Source organism: Stegodyphus dumicola, chromosome 1 (genome assembly GCF_044657685.1).
Source record: "Stegodyphus dumicola isolate Sdum_Otavi_A_Nest chromosome 1, ASM4465768v1".
Lineage (NCBI taxonomy): Eukaryota > Metazoa > Arthropoda > Arachnida > Araneae > Eresidae > Stegodyphus > Stegodyphus dumicola.
The window spans coordinates 284,802,979-284,824,887 of record NC_140768.1 but is presented as its reverse complement, the minus strand read 5'-3'; the positions used below and the strand labels follow the sequence as shown (position 1 = coordinate 284,824,887).

Sequence of the window (21,909 nt, the reverse complement as noted above, 5' to 3'; positions counted from 1 at the left end):
TCAGTTTTCTTTGCTTTATTTGGTTTTGACAAATAATACGAAGGCTGTCTGCCTAAGGGAAGGGATGCTCTCATAGAGGAATTTCTGAGGGAAACTGGCTTATATCCACGTTACGCATGGGAAAAAAACACAAAAAGTAGTACAAATGCAGTTAGTAATTCGGTCTTTTATCGAAATTAGATTGAACTACCAGTGTTCTGCGACCACCCGGCCGCTGGTGTTAATTTTGGTGTAATTTATTTATTAGAATAATTAATATTTGTATTAAGGGATATTGCTTATTTCATTGTAAGTTTGTTATATGTGATACATTTTTTTTTTTTTAATTTGTGGTTTTTTACTCCAAAGCAGCTATGTCCCTGATGGACTATTGTTTTCGTTTTGCGATTTTGCGTTGGTTCACTATAAATGCCCGTTTCACCTTTCAAACTGTTGCCACCAAATTTTAGAGTCCTGCATTATATTTGAAGAAATTAAATAATGAAAAATCTGCATAAATGTATGTCTATTTCTCGCATTGTGATAAAACAACGGTACATAGAGCCATCGAATTTTGAATGAAGTAATCGTACTGCGAATATGGGCATGTGGAAGACCAAATTTGAAATTTGGAATTTGTTTTATGATCAATTTCATATTTTGTAAAACTTGAACGAATTTTTGATTAACAAATTCAAGGATTTCAAAACGAGTCATGGCAACGTTGTACAGAAGAAACATTTTTTATTTCCAGCGCGGGAGACTCTGTATCGGAAATTCTAAAGATATGCTCAATTTAAAAGTATTTTGCAATATTGCTCTTGAACTGAATTTTATGGTTTAAGCAGACAAATGTTAAAAAAAAATGCTCTTTTGGACGTAATTTAAAATCTGAAACCTTTCAGATTTTTATTTTATTTTTGATGAAGTTGTTCTACAGAGTAAAATTCTGCGCAGTTTTTAGAGTTTTTTTAGTTAGGTATTCCCTTCAGCCATTTTTCCGGTACATTTAAAAAGCCAGACGAACGCTGCTAGTTATAAATATTATGGAGTTACGTATAATAACTGATTCAGACAACTCTCACGTCGTTGACAGAAGAAAAGAAAAAAGAAAAAAGCTCGCAATTACAGAAATGATTTGCAGAATCAATCTATTAGGGAAACACTACGTGGTTTGTACGTTGATGGAAAAAAAGACGACACAACGGTAATTAAAAAAAAATAATTCAAAGCTTTTCGAAGAACTGGAACACAGGACTATATTCTATCGTACAAGAACCAGGCTCAAAATATATCGGCCACGTTTCTCTCTCCGCAGGACTTGCTATTGAATAAGATTTTTCAACTTTTGTTGTAAATGCTGTTATTTAATGTCATTTAGAATTTTTTTCTCTTTATTCTTCATTCTTCCTTTACTCACTAGGGTTGTACGATCCGCTTGCGAACTGATTCAAAGAATCGATTCACTTTATTAAGTGAGTGATCGGCGATTCCACAAAACTAAGCGGTATCTCACTTGAGACTTCTCCGTGTAAGCGTGCCAGATTCTCATTTTAAAGAAGAAATGAATGCTGTCTTCTAAATGGAGAATGAGTTTACTTTTTGAAACTTCCCAATCTTTTTTATCATCCAGAATTTTACGTTATTTCTATGTAGAAAGGAGGTTTCTATGAAATCTCGAAACTACCTTGCACGAAACCTATCCAAGCAGTTAGCGGTTCAATTGAGTACATTCTTCCAATCCCACTCTTCGTTTGATTCTTTTAGCTGTTAGCTCCATTTTCACTCACCGCTCTTGATTCACTTAACGTTCACAATCTTGTTCAGGAATGTTGGTGTTAGTGAGCGGTGAGTCATAAAAAATTATTCATTTGAGTGAGCTAATGGTTTTGATCTGATCCCTTAAAGGAGCGGTTTTGTCCACCTTTATTTACTCACTATGTGATATGTTCGTTTTGAATACTGATTTAATTTACGCAAAGAACGAACTTATTCTCCAGTTTAAAGTGGTTTAAAATAGACGTGATAAGCTGTTAATAGTATTTTTCTGTCCATTATAATATGGGTTTTTCTTCTTCTTCTTTTTTTTTTTTTTTTTTTTTTTTTTCTAAGCTGTGACTCTGATTAATTATGAATGAGTTAATGGCGTCTTCACGTCGGTTAATGATGAGTTTACTTATGGAGCGTGCCTGTACAGTAAACAGATAGTAAGTAAAAATTATACTTACTATCAGGATATTGATCGCTACTTCACCCAAAACTACTAGGAATCTCTTCCAAAGCAGTATATTTTCAGAAACCCCGGTAGAGAAACACTGTGCTGGATTAAGTCATAAAACCCCATAGTAACATAAATGGGTGAAATATTCTAGCCTATTTAAATTTATTCATGTAATTTTAAACTAATGAAACCTGTTTTGAATCTTCTTTCTTTGAATGAAAAATATAGCTTGACCACTTAACTTTCTCTTATACATGTGAAACAAAAGTCAATACACATGTTATCAGTACATATTGGTGGGTTTCTGAAATGTGTTTACTCGTTCTTTAAGTGCAAGGAGTATAACAAACAGAACAATTTTCATTCTTCTCGACAAATACGGAATACATGATGAAATAAATATGCAAAAATGTCAGAAGGACACGCCAATTACGTTGACTTTAATTGTAGAACTGTAATTAATTGTATGTAAGTAAGTATTAATTGTATGTATGTAATTGTATGTAAGGCTTACATAAGCAACTGAGTTAAATAGGATAATTCTGTGTAATGTTCTTAACTAGGAATTTATTAAGTGTTGTAAGTTATTCAGAAGAAAAATTACCAAGTCTCATTTTATCTCATTTGAGGCACGAAAAATCATAATACACAGTTTAGTACTGATAGTGTGTCAGGACTTTGTGACAGTTCTGAAGGTAGATATTGCTGTTGCGAACTGAAAGAACAGTAAAAAGAAACAATTTGGGTTTTGACCTCGTATGATTTACAGGTAAAAAAATGGCCTTTCAGTAGATTGAGATAACAAATTAAGCCATAAATGTAGCTTTAAAGTTTCTTCGTACTGACAAAGAGCAGCCGGTGCTAATCCACTGATATCTGGAACATTGATGGTTGCCCAGAAAATTTTCAAGAGACTGTCGTCTATTCATACTGACATCATGTCCTCTATCAACACCACGATGGTTCTCATGTCCTATGTTCACACTATGCTCTCAAGTCCTCTATTCGTACTCACACTGAGAGATACTTCCTGAAGGAATTTCCTTTGGAATTGTTGCAATATCTAAATATCCTTCAATCTTCAGACTCTGCGTAAATATTTCAGAACAGTCACTTCTGAAGTCTTTATATTTGATAGATTGAAGAAATACCAGTGTGCTTTGAATTTGTCAATCATTCAATACATAAACCCATAATCTCTAAGCAACACACAGGCCTTTACAAGCAAAGAATGGAAAGGTTGGCTGTTCACTAGAAAGGCCTTTAATAACCATTGCTATTGTTTTTAATACACTGACAGTATAAAAATCTTGTATAATTCGATATAATTTCATTTATATGCTCCTTGTATTTAAATATTTAAAAATTATTATAAGTTTTATGTCGTAATTTTTATTCTTTTTAGAAGACAGATAGAAAGTCGCAAGAAAGCCCTGATGGTTGAAGACAGCGAAGACGTATTCATAGACGGTTATTTGAAAGAAATTGAAAAGAATAAACAAAGACATATCAAAAACACATTTAATGGTAATAACTCTAAAATATTTTTAAAAATTCTACCTCTTATTAAAATTAGAGCACTAAATGAAATATAATGTTTCCTAACAATATTTCTGTAAATTATAAGAAAAACTCTTAATATCTTTCGATTTTTATTGTTAGTTTATTCCATTTTAATTAAAAATCTGTATTTTAAAATTTGTCATCTCAAGTATTTTATCACTAATGTAACACTCAACCAATTAATTGGAAATATTCCGTATTTTAATCTAAAAACATTTTTTAAGACAGATATGATTTTATCCTTCCATATGAATTACAATTTTATCAAATAAGTTTTTAATTTTGTTTAAATATGAATACGTGTTTTCTGTATTGAATATTTTTCCATTTTAAATTCTATATTTACTTTGTACAAACTGTTTGTTATATCATTTCTGTTTCCATATCACAACATTATTTTGTGGTTTTTATTCGTATTTTTAGTTACCGATATTTATCATGTATTTGACTTATGAATAGCCTTTTCAGGTTATGTGCCAATAAATTACTAGCACTGCATTTTGTCCATGATCAAATTCTCTGGTGCAACCTTTGACATGATTATGTTGTGATAATCATTTGTAAGTTTTATTAATAGTTAAATATAATTTACAGATATTCCCTATGTTTTCTTTGATTCATATCACTGCTACATATATTAAGACCAGAAATTTATGCAGATTGGAAACATGCGAAGGAGAATTCAGTGTTAGTTAAATTAACTGCCGCTTATACCTTGCACAGTAACAGGCGCCGCACTGCTTACAAATATTTTTATAATTATTATTATTTATTACGTGCTCCGCCTTTTGACGTTACGCGTAAGTGGAAGGATGTCCCGTGGAGGACTTTTTAAGAGCAACTGGCACGTAGCACTTTACACATGGGGAAACCACGAAAACGCCCATGCAGCTGGCCTGTTCGTTGAGACTCGAACCTCGGAACGAACTATCACTCTTCCAAATGCTGTCTGAAGTTGGCAAGTGACTTTATTGTGTTTAACTTGTACAGACATTAGGTTATTGCGAAGCAGGAAACATGAAAAATGAGCAATGCCTTCGCCAGGACTTGAACCTCGGACATCTGGAATACGCGCCGAGTGTACTGATTATTACACCAAGAAAGCATGCAGAAAGGAGAGAGAAAATACCCTATAAACTTGGAGAAATAAACAAGTGTCTTGTTTATAGCCTGACTATAAACAATCCACCTTGTTTAAGAGAATTTTGATAACTGCAATCCTCCAAAACAGATCACCAAACTTTTCAATGCTGTTGCTGAGAGGAACTCGAAATTTTTGTTTCACACTTCTGGTTTCAGTTGTAACCCATCAGAAGAGGACATGGTTTTTGTTTAATTTTTAATTATGTGTTTCTATGCACGCTGATCGTAACCAAGGCGTTGACGATTCGCAGACAATAAGAATTAGCTCTGGGTATCATAGGTAAGCATACTTAAGTTCATTTAATTAATTCGTAAACGGAGACGGGCTGGTTGCATGGGCGTTTTCGTGTTTTTTCCCATGTGTAATGTGTATACGAGCCAGTTTCCCTTAGAAAGTCCTCCCCGAAGGCATACCTCCCCTTAGGCAGATAGCCCTCGAGGCTTTGCCATAATCACACACAACATAAACGGAGCTGTCCGAGAGTCTACTATCCCTCTTCTCCTACTATCAATCTCTCGAGAGGATATATGGTTCGACAGTATTTTTAGAGTTTCCATACCACACGATCACTATGCACTTACAAACATTCATACCTTCTCCGGGGTTCGAATTTGGACCCGGCTAGCCATGTAATTTGAATGCCCTCTTACCACACAGACACTATATGCTTTAAGAACATCGATGATTTTTTCGGGATTAGAACCCGGTCCCATCGGTACGGCAGCGTCGCTAACCACTATACCAGCTGTGTGGCATTAAATTTAAGCAGCCGGGTTATAACGTTCCCGTATTTTTTTTCCGATGTTTAAAGATCTGCTCTTTCAATATCCATTTTCAGCATATCATCTAATATGGCATCATACTACTTTACATGTTACTATCAAATCGTGTATATAAAGCGAAACTACGGTAAGATTCTGTGCTGCGTACTTTTAAGTTACAGTTGAAGTTGAAGAATCTTAAGAAATGGTAAGCGGATAATCGCTTGAATTCGTGAGACAGAAAATGAAACTTGGGAAGAGTTAAATACACTTTATTATTCCAAGTTAAATTCACAAAACTCATTCTTGGAGTTTTACAATAAAACCTCTAATCGGGCTGAAACTCAGGAACTAAGAAATGAAACCTAACTAATCTTAACTAAAAAGATATAGCCGAAGCTATCAAGATCCTAACAGAGTTGGCCCCTTAACGCTAAATAACGGCGAAGCTATCAAGGGCCTAAAGTACGGCCGAGCTTAATAATAACTTAATAGAGAATAGCCTAAAAAGGCGAACGCGAGCTAGTCAGAATCACTGGTTCAGCAGAACTTCACAGTTAAATACTTCTCCTCATTTGCATTCAAACGCGATTCTAAAAATACGTTCTCGTGGGAAGTTGTAAGCTTGAAATTTAGAAAGGATAGGAAAGTAACTTTAACTCAAAATTAACTGTTAGATAAATTAACATAATCCTTACACTACTATAAAAAGTTAAAATAACATAGTCGTTTAATAAGTTTAAATAGCTAGAAGATTTTGGTTTTTTATATTTTGGATTTTGGTCTGAGGAAGTAATCGATTTAAAGCCTCTCTGCATGCAATTATCTCTGGCCGTCTGCTGCGCCTGCACCAATTCATCTGCACAGGGAAATATATCGCGAGCGCATGAAATGCATATCTGGGGCGACTGCGCTAGGAGTCGTTATCACTGACCATGAGAAGAATGTTGCTGGAGACATATTTGGACTTTCTTATTTATTTTCAGAAAAAAATCTAATTGGCAGTTGCCAAGCAATGGTTAGTGCAGGTAGTGAGACCACACGGACCGCGATTTTGTGGCTGCTACTGGCGATGGTCACATATCCTGTAGTTCAGAAGAAAGTGCACGAGGAACTAGACACGGTTTTACGGAAGGATGGAAAAATCACGTGGAAGGAGCGCTCTAAATTGCCGTATGTCAGTGCGACTATAATGGAATCCCTAAGGTGGAAGACTGTGGCCCCCTTAAACATTTTACATTAGTAAGTCTAGCGTTAATTATGTTTAATGTTTTTCTAAGGCATCAAATATGTTCTCAGATTTGTTCATATGTTTTTTTTTTTTTCTTTTTTTTTATTGTTACAATTTGCAGTGTACTGTATGTTGACAAGTAAAATGATGTCGAGTTTGTTTGAAGCCTTGTAATATTGTTATTAAAAGGAAAATGTTATTTTTTTACTTATGCATCATATTTTGCAATCTCAATGTGTTAATTTTGTGGTAAAATTTATGGTAATTTGCAAAGCAATAGTTAACAGTCTAAATTTAAGTGATATATACAGTAACTGAATAATGCTTTCAATAATATGAAGAATATTGCTCAAACTAAGGGCTGAAGTTCGGTTCGGATTTTTCAAATCTTTAGGGCTATATTATAAATTGTGTGGTGAGAAAATAATTTAAAAAACCTATTCTTAGCACATATCAGCTATTTACAGAAGTTAATTTAATATTTGGCATGTTATGATTGAGTCTGTAACTGCTTAATTGTCATAGTTAAACAGTACGCTAACTCCTTTGACTATATCAAGTTTCTTAATTTCTTCCTGCTTCTTCAGAAAAATACAAATCATCGATGTTAAAGTCTTCGCCAATTCTATCACTCTTGCACCACTCTTGTTTATTTATGATTTGTTCCCTAATTTCAACAGCCGTAGCTCCCTTTTTTTTTTCTTTGCAGCGCTATCTGAGGCAACAATCCTCTTGAGAGGCATCGTCAAATAATTATTTTTACGTTAAATGTAATGAATAATTGACTCAAAGCGCACAAACACGTAGATCAAAGAACAGCAAGTGATCTGACGAGGGTGTTCCACGAGTGGAGCCGGATAGGAAAATGGCGCCACGCATACCAACAGCCTGGCTCATTGTTCGTTACTCGAGTCAATGCTGGTATTTAGAGACACATTTTTCGTTCATACTTTCCTCGTATATCGAATTTCTCGTATAAAGAGGTGCTCGTATCTCGAGATTCCACTGTATATACGTTTTGGTTCTGCCGATTAAAATAAAAAATCTGATGTATACACCACATGACTTCCTTGTACGGAATATTAAATTATACTCATTTTTTCTTGCATATTTGTTTAAGATAGCGACACTCTGGCCCTAGGTGGTTAAATTAACAGCGTTACATTTCATTCATTTTAGCACAATCATAATCATAATAATCTCTGGTATACTGGTACACAATCACATTAGGATTTTAACCAGTTCATTTGGTCAACTGCGTATGTAAATAAATCAAGGTGCCAACGCACCCACCCGAAGGCGAAGATACTGCGGCCGTGGAAGGGCAGTCAAGGTTTCGTGAAAACAATTAAGCTGCATGAGGATCATTTTTTAACTCAGAATGCACAAAATTTATAACATCTTAAGAATTATCTAATCGTTGCCACAGAGACGCCGGAGCATGCAACGAGGAAGCACGCCATCACGCCGAGCTCTTGGTTTTTGCCCAATTTTCAGTGGAAGTTTTTGAGTGCGACGTGTGTATTATATATCAAAATGTGCGTGAATATCTCCTGCATCCTTGGATACATCGTTTAAGTGTGTGTGAGTGATATTTCTCCAGATTTTTGTGTTTTAGTGCTTCTAACAAAAGAAAATAGGCAGTCGCAATTTACCGTGTTTTTGTTCACCACTTCTGCCGCTACAGCAACGGAAGGGTCCCGCCTACCTGCCACGTGGTTCCCCTGGTAGGCCTAGGAAATCGGCCAAATATTCCATGTCCAGAAATTAATTTTTAATTAAAATATATGTATATATCTTCGGATCTATTGCAACCAGGAATTTCAAGAACTGGTATGTTTATTTTTTTTTCAAAATGTTTAACATTTTTACAGGATTTGCATAGTGTTTTTAATTCCATCGTTTTCATCTTCAGTTTCGACATTATAGCTCTCGTCGTCGAATAACTTTTCGATAACTTTGAACACTATTTGACAAACTCTAAAAATTTAGTTTTAAAGCTCTAGTTGCGTGCTTTTGATGTGTTTTACATGAGAACTGATCTTTATGCACTCTGTATTTTACCTTTAATTACTTGAAATGTTTATTTAATCTTTTAATTACTGTATTAATTGCTGTATTTTAATTACTTGTATTTTTATGTTTCTACTTGCACTTAAAAATCAGTCAGTTTGATTGTATTTAGAGAATTTTTAGTCATAGTTCATCTGTTAATTATGTTTAGTATCTTACTTATTCTACTACATGTTTTAATTACTGTAATTTCTTGTTACTGGGTGTGAAAGGGACCTATTGTTACCAAATTTTATCATATATTGGTTGTTATACAGCAATAAGCAATAGCTATTTTACGTTAAGTATTTGATAAAGAGTTACACTACGAGTGTGATAATTTGCAACTCTGAGAAAGTTCTTGGACAGCATGTCCTGTCAATCAGTGATTCCAACTGACGGTGATTCCGCGCATTCACAAAGTGACGTAGACGCCACTAATTTATTGACCTCTGATTTGCCTTACGCAGAGAAAGTAGCTATTTTGTGTGAGGATATTAGACAGGTAGCGGCCAGCACCAGAAGTACTAAATATCTTTTACCTACAGTTCTTCGCACCAGACTATTAGACATCCTGGTTGCGTTGCAGACGCTGGCCTTACAAGGTGCAGAATTAGCAGCCAAGCCAACAAAGATAGGCACAGGTGTTAATACATCAACAGTGCTTTGCTGTGAATTGGCTCGCTCTCAGCCTCTACCGATAGCACAACAACCACCTGATTTACAGGCACCTCCACCTTTGCCAACAGCTTCTCGACCAACTTTTGCAGAGATTATAAAGAAACATAAGAATCCAAGTCTATACATACGTCCCAAAGCGGACGTCACAGAGACTGAGCTAAAGGCGCAGCTAAACGCTAAAGTACCACTTTCCAAGCTACAGGCAGGTATAGAAAGAATTTCTAAGCTCAACAAAGGAGGTTTCGAGGTTGTCTGTAAATCCACTGAAGATGTCGAAATCATCGAACAACAGCTTCAACAACAAGATATCCCAGCGGAAGTCACCCGTCCATGGAAACGTAAGCCAAGATGCACCGTCCATGACTTGCCGGTATCCACACAATCAGAAGAAGTACTCGCAGAACTCAGCGGCGTCACTGGAATGCCTAGCACTACCTTTAAACCCCTATTCCGATTACAAGAACGTCGTAAAGGCAAAATCAAGTGGGTTTTTGAGTGTGAGCCGACAGGCTTTGCAGCCATCATGCAGCACAGAAAAATCTTCCTCGGCTCGCAGGCTCATAGAGTCTCAGAGCATATTGGCCTCCAGCGATGTTTTAGATGCCAGCAATATGGGCATAAGCAAGCTGACTGCAGAAGTAGAAAACAATATTGCTCCTACTGTGCAGAAGAACATGGGAACCGTGATTGCACAGCCCAACAACCACAGTGTATCAACTGTGGTGAGGCCAACTCCCGCTATGGCACCAAATACAGCTACTTCCATCCAGCCTATGCTCCAGAATGCCCACAATACCAGCGCAAGGTACAGTCAATCCGAGATAATACAGAATACTGCTAATCTTGATTTATCAAACATCATAAATAAAGATACAATATGCAGTACATTATCTATCAAATGTATACAAATAAATTTACAGCGAGCAAAAGCAGCAGTTGCTCAACTAGCACAATTTGCAGCAGAATTTGGTGCTGACCTGATAATGGCTCAGGAACCTTACACGCGAGACGGAATTGCAGTGGGATTTCCATTGCAATGGACAATTTATCAACAAGGAAATGTAGAATATCCTCCTAGGGCCATTATTATTAACTGCAACAAAAAATGGTCTCCGGCTATCGTAGCAATTGAACGCGATAATGTTGCAATCATTATAGAAGCACAAGAAGCATCTTTACTGTTTATCTCACAATACTCTCCTCCTTCTGCAGATATTTTGGCTACTACACAGTTTCTTACAGATACCCTGCAAAAGATTAAAATTCCTCTTAAAATAATTACAGGCGATTATAATGCCCACAACACGGTTTGGGGGTATGCTTCTACGAATGACAAAGGAAGCCTTCTGGAGGATTTTCTGTCTGCTAATCATCTTGTTTTACATAACACAGCAGACGCTCCTCCGACATATGACAGAATCTACGCACAAGGCTGGACTGATTTGACGGTCAGCTCAGCCTCAGCTGCGCCATTAATACAAAACTGGAGGGTTAATGATGAAATTAGCTTAAGCGACCATCGTTACATTACTTTCTCAATAGAGCAACCGACGACAATTAATATTATTCGTCGTTACAACCTACCTGGTAGGCGTAAACGTGCTTTTACTACCAGAGTCAAGAATTTGTTTGAAGGTATTGAACAACAGCTAACTCAAGCGAACTCTAGAGACGAATTGGAGAATTTCACAGTGACTCTACAAAAGTGTATACAGCAAGCGTGTGATGACATATTGCCACAGCGTAGTACTAAAAAACTGACTACGATCAATTGGTGGAGTAGTGAACTACGTATTCAGCAGAGGCAATGTCGCGCATTACGTCGAAGGTTAAAGACTGAGCGTAGACTAAACCTTCCAGCTAAGACCCTCCCAATTTATCAACAGGCAAGAGCGAAGTACAAACGTTCAATTTTGCAGGCTAAAATCAATTCATGGCATGCTTTTTGTACAGAGTCACAAAACATCTATGGTATTCATCATAAGATTATGACTGGAAAGCTGTTTAGGCCTGCCCAGTTACACATCGCTACACGAATAAATGTTACTCAGGACTACACAAGGGAAACATTAATACAGATCCTGGATTCCGTCTTCAGTCAGGATGACCCAACCGAAGATTCTAAGCAACAAGCAACTATACGTACAGAACAGATGTCTACCAACGTGCCACCGGATAGGGATATTACATTGAAAGAACTAAAACATATATTAGCGCATTTGCCAAAGAAAAAGGCCCCTGGCCCTGATGGCATTGATTATGCAATCGTTAAAACAGTCGTTTTGGCCAAGCCAACAATCTTTGTTAGCTTTTTCAATAAATTGCTAGCTACGGGTACATTCCCGAAATCGTTTAAAATCGGACAAGTGGTGTTGTTTTTGAAAAAAGATCGCAATCCAGCGGAACCCACATCTTTCCGACCAATCTGTTTACTTCCGGCTCTTGGTAAACTGTTTGAAAAACTCCTTATGACCAGACTACGCTATTATCTACACGTTAATAATATCCTCAGTCCCAGGCAATATGGATTTAGGCCAGGAACTTCCACTTTACACGCTTTGCATGATATCAAAGAGGCTATCATGGACAACAAATATCACGGTCTCCATACAGCACTCATCAGCTTAGACCTGAAGAGTGCATTTGACAACTTATGGTGGCCAGCGATCTTGCAGGCTCTAAGAAGTTCTGGCTGCCCAAGCAATATCTTTAATACTATAAATCATTATCTACAGGATCGAAGAATAATGATTATACATTCAGCGGGAATTATTGAAAAGTCACAGACGAGAGGATGCCCGCAGGGTTCCTGTGCAGGTCCTCAACTCTGGAATTTAACCTTCAATAAGCTACTCAATGCTTCCTGGCCTGCGCATACGAACATTTTTGCCTATGCCGATGACGCGGCCTTGGTTGTCAAGGGACATTCTCGTGAAGAATTGCAAAAGAACTGCAATGAGGCCTGTCAAATTTTCCAGCGAAATTGTGACGAACTGAAATTAGTCATAGCAGAAAATAAGTGTCAAATTTTACTGGTGCCTAAGAAGGGAGGCTCTTTGGCAAGGAGACCGCGTATTGTACTCAATGGTCAGAGGCTCAAAATTGTAAAAGAATTAAAATATCTTGGTGTTACCTTTGATGAAAAACTTACGTGGATTCCTCATGTTCTCTCTATTAAAAAGCGTACCCTGGCCATCGCCAAACAACTAAGACAATTTTATGGATACAAGTGGGGTTTGAACCACCACATTCAAAAGATCTTATACACAACGGTTGTAGAAAAGTTAGTAACTTATGCAGCAGCAATTTGGGCTCTCCCTATGCAGAGGAGAAAAATCAAGCATCTCTCTACTATTCAGCGCCCTTTTGCCTTAGGAATAACTCGGGCATATATTACTACTTCCACTGATGCAATAAATGTCTTGGCTGGTTTGCTCCCACTGCATATTAGAACTGAGGAGGAAGCAGCACGACAAATGTTAATACAGCTACACAAGCCAATAGCATTTGCTGAAGAAAATTTTACTTCGGAGGAATATGAAACCAAACTAACATCTGACAGCATTCACCCTGCGGATTATGGTGTTGGCATTAGACTACATGTCCCGCTTACAGAATACCGTAGCCCCTCGAGTATAGTAATTTATACGGATGGATCTAAAATTGAAGGAAATGTGGGGAGCGCATTTGCTGTCTTACAAAAAAATAGTGTCATTGCACAATGGAAGGGCCATTTGGCTAACAATAACAGTGTCTTTCAAGGGGAAGCAGTAGCAATAGCGCAAGCTATTCGCTACTTGCTAACCCACCAAATCCTAAAGGCTACTATAAAGTCTGATAGCCTTTCAGCTATTTATGCGATTAGTAATCCAGAACACCCATCCAAAATCATTAGAGATATTCAACAAGACCTTAGAAAACATCAACGCCATGACATCCACTTAGCTTGGATAAAGGCACATATGGGTGAATATGGAAACGAAGTTGCAGATACTCTCGCCAAGGAGGCCGCTTTTGGAATTGCTGCTGAACAAATTCACATACCTTGGCCGCATTCACATTTAAAATCTGTATTACATCTCAAAGCAATCAGTAAGTGGCAAGTAGAATGGGATTATAGTACCACTGGTCGTCGTACTTATTACCATATTTCTTACGTTACACAAGATAGATGCTGTGGAAATCCCCATCTGACACGTTATATTTCAGGGCATGGCCCTTTTCCTCTTTATTTTGAGAGATTTAAAATAAGCGATTCCAGCTTTTGCACCTGCGGAGAGTTAGGCTCTCCGGAGCATTACCTTGAAAAATGCCCTCTTACAGAAGGCTTACATATCAGATTCCCTTCGCAAAATCGTCAAGCCTTTTGCAAATTTCTAATCAAGCAGAGGCACTTGATTAATAAAATTAACAAGGTTATGGAAAAGGTTACAGGTCTTGGAATAGACCTGTGCCAGGTGTAGCATTCATAGGCATAATGCATTGATGCAAAGTACATAATCTTCGTGGTAAACTCTGGTTTAATGCTACATTTATAAATTTTAGTGATATTCTTATAACGGACTGATCTAATGAAATGATCATTGTACTGTATCTTATGCACCCCCTATGAAAAACAATAGGTTTACTTTGCTTATTAGTTACCACAGTCTTAACGTACCCTTTCAAATAGTCACTCAGTACAAATTCTATCAAATTTTGTGTCTCTGAAATGTAAAAGTAAAATATTTCATAAGAAATTACTGTACCAGTGTAGTGTATTGTAGCAAATATGAGGGTACACCATTATTGGTTTTTGTTGTTCCAGAATGCTTACATTTGTATGAATGATACTTATGGCTGAATTTGTGAAGCACATTAAGTATGTACTTTTCAATGATCCTCACGACTTGATCCTGTATTTGTATGATCCTATATTCCACATTCTGCTCCTAATTATGTGTATTATTTTGTATGGCATATTCTATGTATATATATATACAGCGCATTATTTATTTACTTATTTTTATTTATTTATTTATTTATTTTATTTTTTTATTTATTTTTTTTGAATGTTTTTATGTATGAATAATATAATAATATTTAATCATATAATTAATTGATACTTAGTATTTTGCATTTTAACCTTTTGCATTTTAACTGTACACGCACCAGCATTATGTTTTAATAATCCTGTTTGATTATATACTGTATCATGCATATGTAGGATATTGTATTTTTTTTTTTTTTAATTTTCTTTCTTTACTTTTTTAAAATTTTTTTTAAGGTTTTTATGGATGAATAATATAATATTATTTAGTCATATAACTTAAATCGATACTTAGTATTTTACATCTTAACTTTTGCATTTTAACTGTATACGCACCAGCATTATGCTTTAATAATCCTGTTTGATTATATACTGTATCATGCATATGTAGGAAATTGTATGGTTTATTTATATTGTACGATATCGTAAGTGCTGTAAAGTATGACCTGTAGTCCCACTAGTCTCTAGATAAGGGTGGACGTGGTGCTATTACCAATTAACCATAACGGTAAAGGGATGGTGCCCACGTCCTCCGTCACTAAACTAAACACTAAACTAATCGTTGCCACATGTTCTATTCAAATACTATAATAACTCTAAAACCATATATGAAAGAAATTAAGCAAACAACAAAAAAGCAAACAATTTTTCACAGACGATTCAGTATTTCTCATTCAATTAATTCAGTTTTCTCTTCGCGACAAGGCAAAAATACATAAAAACGCAAAATATCTGTATTGAAAATTATGAAATAAATCTTAAACACTTATTTCCTTGAATAAATTCCAGAATGGATTCAGCATGATTTAATTCGCAATAATAAAAGAAGACGTTATCTTTGTTATTGCGATGCTTACCTTCTCTAGATTGACAATAAATTTATTATTCTGCTGTTTCAAATGTAAACAAGCAATGACCGTCATGGCAAAAATAATTAGGCTTAACCGTACTTAAACAACTTTTAAATTGTTGATAATTCTAAAAATATTGCATCCAGATTTACTAAAGGCATCAAAACCTTAACCGGAAGATAAGAACAACATAATTCAATCATTTTTAAAGCAAAAAATGCTTAATTTACAAACATATAAGAATAAAGAAACTGAGATTACTGAGCCGAGTAACAGAGTGAATATATATACACATATATTTATATACTTTTGGCGCGGCCGATTGCAACCAGAATACGAGATGCACATCTACATATTATAGCAGTCCCTATATACAAACTTTCAACGTTCTGAGGCTACTCGTTTTTGAGTTGTGCGAGATACGTACGTACGCACAGACGCCACGAAAATTTCTCTTCGGAATTCATTTTAAATCAGTTTTATAATTTTTTGGGATAAAACAGTCCTTTATTCTGTCCTTATGTACGGATAATATCACTAAATTGCATTTGATAGCGATCAAGATGGATATTTTCGTTGAAATATGATGCCTGAAGCTTTTCGCGATTACAATAGTTCCTTTTTACTTCGTACAAGGAAGTAAAAAGGGAGATGCTCAACTAGATGTTATAGAAAGCCCCTACACAAAATTTTAACATTTTACGACTAATCGTTTATGATTTATGCAAGATACATACCATACTACATACATTCGTACAGATATCACGAAAAAAAAAAAACTCATCCGAATCCATTTTGCAATCGGTTTTAGATAAGTGTCCTTTATTCTGTATGCAAAGGAATCTTTCAAATGGATTCGAGAACGGTCAAAATGATTATTTCCGCTGAACTATTATACCCGAAATTGTTTGCGAATTTAATACTTCCTTTACTTCGTGCAAGGAATGAAAACGACCTCCTCTCGTACAAAAACGTGTACAAAATAAAAAGTACCTAGATTTGAAATGGATATCTAACTTCTTAAATAACTTACCCAAGTGCGCCTAAATTTCTTGGTACCTTTCTTGCAATTATTGCATTCGAACTTTCACAGACAATGTGGTAGGAAGAGGATGGATGTCCTCTAGGCTAACGGTAAAGATTAACATTCTAATTTTAAACTATGCCACCTGCCATTCAGTTTGCATGAACTTCTGGTATAAGCGAATATCATGACAAGCCAAGAAGAATAGCCTAGATTTTAACTTTAATCTAACTCTTAGTAAAACAAAAGAATAATTGTCCCAAAGTAATATCAAACATAAACAGGAATTATTACAAATGTAACGAAGTCCCAACCCTTTCACAGAGAAGTCTCCCGAAATCTCCGTGCGTTCAGAAATCGGCAAGTATAAAAAGTGAATCAACGCAGAAAGTGAAACAACGCAAAATGCCGTTTTGAGACTAATAGCCCTTTGGATCTAACGCCCCTTTGAGCTAATAAACTAAACAATTTTTTCAGTTATTACAAAAACTAATTAAATATTTTTAAAATAATTGTTGGATCAAATAAAATGATTATGAAAAGTCATCGGAAGGTTAGCAAGAGGAATCAAAAGACGTGTCGTTAAACAATGTCCTTTCTGGCCCTTATTGTCATCGTATATGATTGTTATAGCAAATTCTATAAAAATATCTGCAGTATTTTGCTCCTTTATAATGCAGATATAGTAACTGGAAGATATTTATAATGTTAAGAGATTTTTTATCATTTCCTACACACAGAATCGGAAATATATACATAACAATCACTATAGGTAAAAAACAAAATTCGAGAAAGAAAATCTTGCAAAAATTTAGCAATTTTAAAGTTGCACAAGCAGTAAAAAAACTGCAAAAAATAAAATGTACAAGCGATTAAGAATATGTTTTGTGGCTTATGCTTGTCTTCAAATTTTATTTTTTCAGATTTACGTGTACAAATCCTTTGTAGTGCTAATTTCAGTTTATTTTTGCTTTCAGTTAAAATGGTAACTTCATTAACTCCTAGAAGAATTTTATGGAACATCTTCAGTTAAAAATCCAAATTTACAACCGACTTTTGACATGCTTACTGTTCAAACTTCTTTGCATTTACTAAATTTCAAAATGCTAGTGTTTGATTTTATGTTTTCGAGATAAAATTCTTTCCCCGAAATATATGAATGAAAATACGTCATAAGGGCAAATTAAAAGCTGTTCAAGCTATTTACTGTTCTTTCAGTCTAGTTTTTTGTAGTATCTTGGCTGAACATCAGTAATTTTCTCACTTTCTGTTTCGTTGTTCTTTAATCTTCTTGGTATATTTATCATTATTTATTACTATTTAACCTACAAATATACTTATTATTAATTTATTATTATTTAGCATTTATTTTTATATTTTACTTTAATTGCTTACACACTGCTTGAGAAGAAATTGTCTGGGGATTTGGAGGGAAATAATTTACACAACTTTCCACAGATCGAAAATTTTAATTCAAAATTAGTCTCTGAAGGCAAGACAGAATCCGGATTTAGAAAGCGAGAAAAATTAAAAACTGACAAATTATAGATTAATCTCTAGATGATTGTGGGAGAAGCTTATTACTGCTGTTTCGCTTCGGTCTTTTACTCGTGACGTCACTGACCAGTCAGCATGAATCTTATAAGGTCCATGTCAGTCAGCCGCTCGTACTCGGGCCTTATTCTTCGAGACGGTGTTGCACTATGGCGCGGCGGGGCACATTTGAGAACTACTAGTCTGTGTGTTTTGGTGTTATTTAAACTCTCATTGGATGATGTGTGGAATTTAGTTAGATTTCAGAAACGCACAAAATACTAGTCATATTTTATACAGAACGATATATATCTATATATGAAGGTATTATGGCTGTGTTAGTAGTATTCCCAAACGGGTGAAGGTAATAATTGCAGTTTTCATCATTTACAGTTTCAGTGTATGTTCTTTAGCTAACGCTAATGATTTTTGGAGAAATTAGGCAGGAATTAAATATAAATATAACGCTAAAATTATTCAAATGTACACTAAATTTCGCTTAACCTTCAGATGGTAGTGTTTCTAAAGCTTTTCTAAGCGTAAAGGCTCATCAAAACTGATAGTTTTCAAGTCACATTGCTTATAATTGCATAAATAAGTATAATTTGCTTTCTATCGATTTAATTTTTATATTCATTTATTAATACCACCACTTTATTTTACTGCGATTACCTAACACGGATTTGCATTCTAAATACAAGCTTTTAATACAGAAATTCGCAAAAAAAAACAATAAAAAATAATTTTCTTAATATTTTTAATTTTTAGAAAATAATGGCAAAATAATAGTACAAAAATAATTTTTTTGTGGTAGAATCGGGTGTTTTGCTAAAGGTAACATCTTTATTTCTCTCATAGCAAAGTATAAGATATTTTAATAGCTAGTGACTATAGTAAATACATCATGATTTTATCCTAATAGTGCAAATGCAGATGTCGTCGTTAGTGGATATGATATTCCGAAGGGATCTGTGGTCGTTTCTAATTTATGGGAGGTTCATAATGATCCTGAATACTGGAAAGATCCTGAGAAGTTCCTTCCAGAGAGATTCCTTGTTGAAGAAGATGGGAAATTAACGACGATTAAACCTGATGGATTTATTCCATTCTCCATTGGTAAGTCTAGTTGTGTATCAAAACACGTGTAATGAAATTTTTTCTGGTTTGTAGAATCTAGAAGAAAGTTTCGATGATTAATAATATGCAAACGTTTCCTACGTTTTAGCTCTTGCTTTTCGATTGCCAGTTCTATAATTTTGAGTTATAACCCAACACCATACATTCATACATTCAGCGTCGCCTGGAATAACCACCGACTTTGTTGTAAAACTCTTACATTATTAATAGTCATAGTAGAAGGGAATATTTCTTCCATATATAAATATTACATGGACATAGAAGGCCTGTGTATAAGCATGGATACGTTAATTACAAGCATTGTCTTGTACACAGTTATGTGAGATACTTAGATATATTCATGTCGATTATGTGTACATTTAAACATTATCTAATTTCATACTTACAATACTGTTACTGAGATAATCACAGTAAACTTGTAATTCAGTAACACATTGACTAAAGTTTCTTTGTTATTTTAACTGTTTTACAACATTATTGTTAATAAGTGCATACAAAATGCATAGCATTAAGCTTACATTGGAATAGTTTGTGCTCTTAGAATCCAGTTACTATTCTACGGGGGGAGCTATTTTTTGTAATGTTGATTTTCAATTGCTGTAATTGAAATTGTCTGGCTTAGTCTGGGTAGGGAGTTACGTGACTCAGTTTTCTGGTACTTTAGCTAATTTGCTTGGAATTGTTGTAAGTGCTATTATATAGTTGTAGTACCTCTCAAGGAAGTATCTTTGTTATTGCTCAATTACTTGGGTATTAGCATTCATATACTGATGACCATTAAAAATATAATATCATGAAGGAAGCATTCGATCAAAGTAAAATTTGCGTAATAGTTAAAACAAATTAGGACATAAAAGTGATTATCAATGTAGCGCATTTGTAAATTATAAGCGCTTGTAACACCACCTAGAATTAGTGTAAAGCAAAACAGAAAATGAATGTTCCTATAGGATTCGTGTTTCTTTCTGGTTTTTAGTTGGAAGTGTAGAGTATACCAAGAATAAGTAGACGGAACGTATGCAGTTTGTGCTTAGAAATGATAGCTGGAAAGTAATAGAGTATTATTTTAGTTTATCATATCATTAAACTACTGTTCGCATGCGTCGAAATTCGATTCACTGCCGTGCGAATACGAAGTAGAGAGGTCCACGAAGAGCGGGAGACGGGACATGTAAACTCACAATGATTTCGGCCCTCCAGGGCATCTTATGTGAAACGGGCATCTTATGTGAAAAGCCCTCACGGATCGTGCAACCTCATCACGCACCTTAAGACAAAAATGAGGTAAATGGCATAATAAGAAGTATTCGCGCATTAGGTTATAACTTTTTTTGGAGGATGAAGGGCTGTTTTCCCGAATGTGGTTGCTTAATACGGCACAGCATCTGCGATTGCAGCGGTATTTCAAACGACGCATGTAGACGTACGAGTTGAGCAACCTTGTTTTTCAGACGAATTGGGCTTCTGCATGCAACATCTTGATGAAGGTGTGCGTGCACGGGACTATCAAGAAAAGCGTCTTCTTTGGAATCTTGCTCAAACCCACAAACTAGATATGAACACCGTTTGCATCTGGTACGCATATCTAATACTCTGATCAATCAGCAATACATTACAAATATGTTAAAAGACATCTGTGCATGCCGTATATCTTCAAGTACATTCTAGAGAAACCTTCAAAAGGACAGTTTTTAAACATACTTAACATTCATCATCGGTTACTTCCTCGACACACCACAGGTTATGGTTCTAATGTGGCCAACGCATTCACTAGATAATTCGCTGAATAAAAACGACCGTGACGTCATGCACACTGGCATGATAGGGACCTCTTACCACAGTGATGATCGCTGGTAATGAATTGAAATATCCTACCCAGCAATATCCTAGATTTCCATTCAAACTAATCTGCAGAATAATGATCATCAGGGTTTCAACATATGGGTATGAATTACAACTTCCTAGGCTGCACTATCTCAAAATATCAAGTTTGTCCGATTATATGTCTCAGTGTATGGCATCAGGTATTAATTGTTGATTTTGTTCAGCCCATTTGGAAATAATCACAGAATATTAGAGATTAGAATTGATAGACATTTAGATCATAGAAATTTAGATATAAAATTTTAGAGATTTCATTTCTGTATTAATTTTAGAGATTTCATTTCTGTATTATACAATTGTCAAAAATTAAATTGTGTTGTCTTCTATTCTTGTTAGGGTTGCAGTTTTCATATCTAGCAATGTATTTTGCGAACTTTTACAACTTAAGTCACATATTCGATCAGGTAAACGTGTCATTATTAGAAATGTTATGTAACATTTGTCTAAGACCCTGTACCAAATGACAATTAGCATTTAACTGACCTTTCTTCGATTCTAGTGACAGCAGCAATTCGCCATGGTATAAACTATTCAAATCTGTGGATGATGTTAATATTGAAGCCATTCCTCCATCAGTCGGTCCCAAATTTCGATAAAATTTCTAGAATGACTTTGGCTTCTCTTGACTTTCGTTCTAGGTGATCCCATGGATTTTCGGCAGGAACAAGTCGGAAACTTTGCTGGCGAACAATGTTACTCGGAGTGTCTCTTTCTTGGAATCCTTACGGAGTTAGCTGGTGACAATTTAGGCCTGATACATTTTGCAGATATCATCTTTTAAAACTGTTTTTTCCTTAATTGGGTTATTTAAAAGATAAC

General features: G+C 35.3%; 1 protein-coding gene and 1 pseudogene across 3 annotated transcripts in view; one reads left to right on the top strand and one right to left on the bottom strand.

Moving 5' to 3' along the window:
- The window catches only part of LOC118183368 (uncharacterized), a 71,993-nt gene that overhangs the window by 33,236 nt on the left and 16,848 nt on the right, over positions 1-21,909 (bottom strand). The gene's annotated exons all lie outside the window — the stretch shown is intronic.
- The window catches only part of LOC118183367 (cytochrome P450 18a1-like), a 42,425-nt pseudogene that overhangs the window by 14,569 nt on the left and 5,947 nt on the right, over positions 1-21,909 (top strand). Inside the window, exons 5-7 of the transcript XR_015038689.1 lie at positions 3,606-3,727; positions 6,655-6,910; positions 18,992-19,185. The product of XR_015038689.1 is annotated as a cytochrome P450 18a1-like (transcript). The remainder of the gene's footprint in view (positions 1-3,605; positions 3,728-6,654; positions 6,911-18,991; positions 19,186-21,909) is intronic.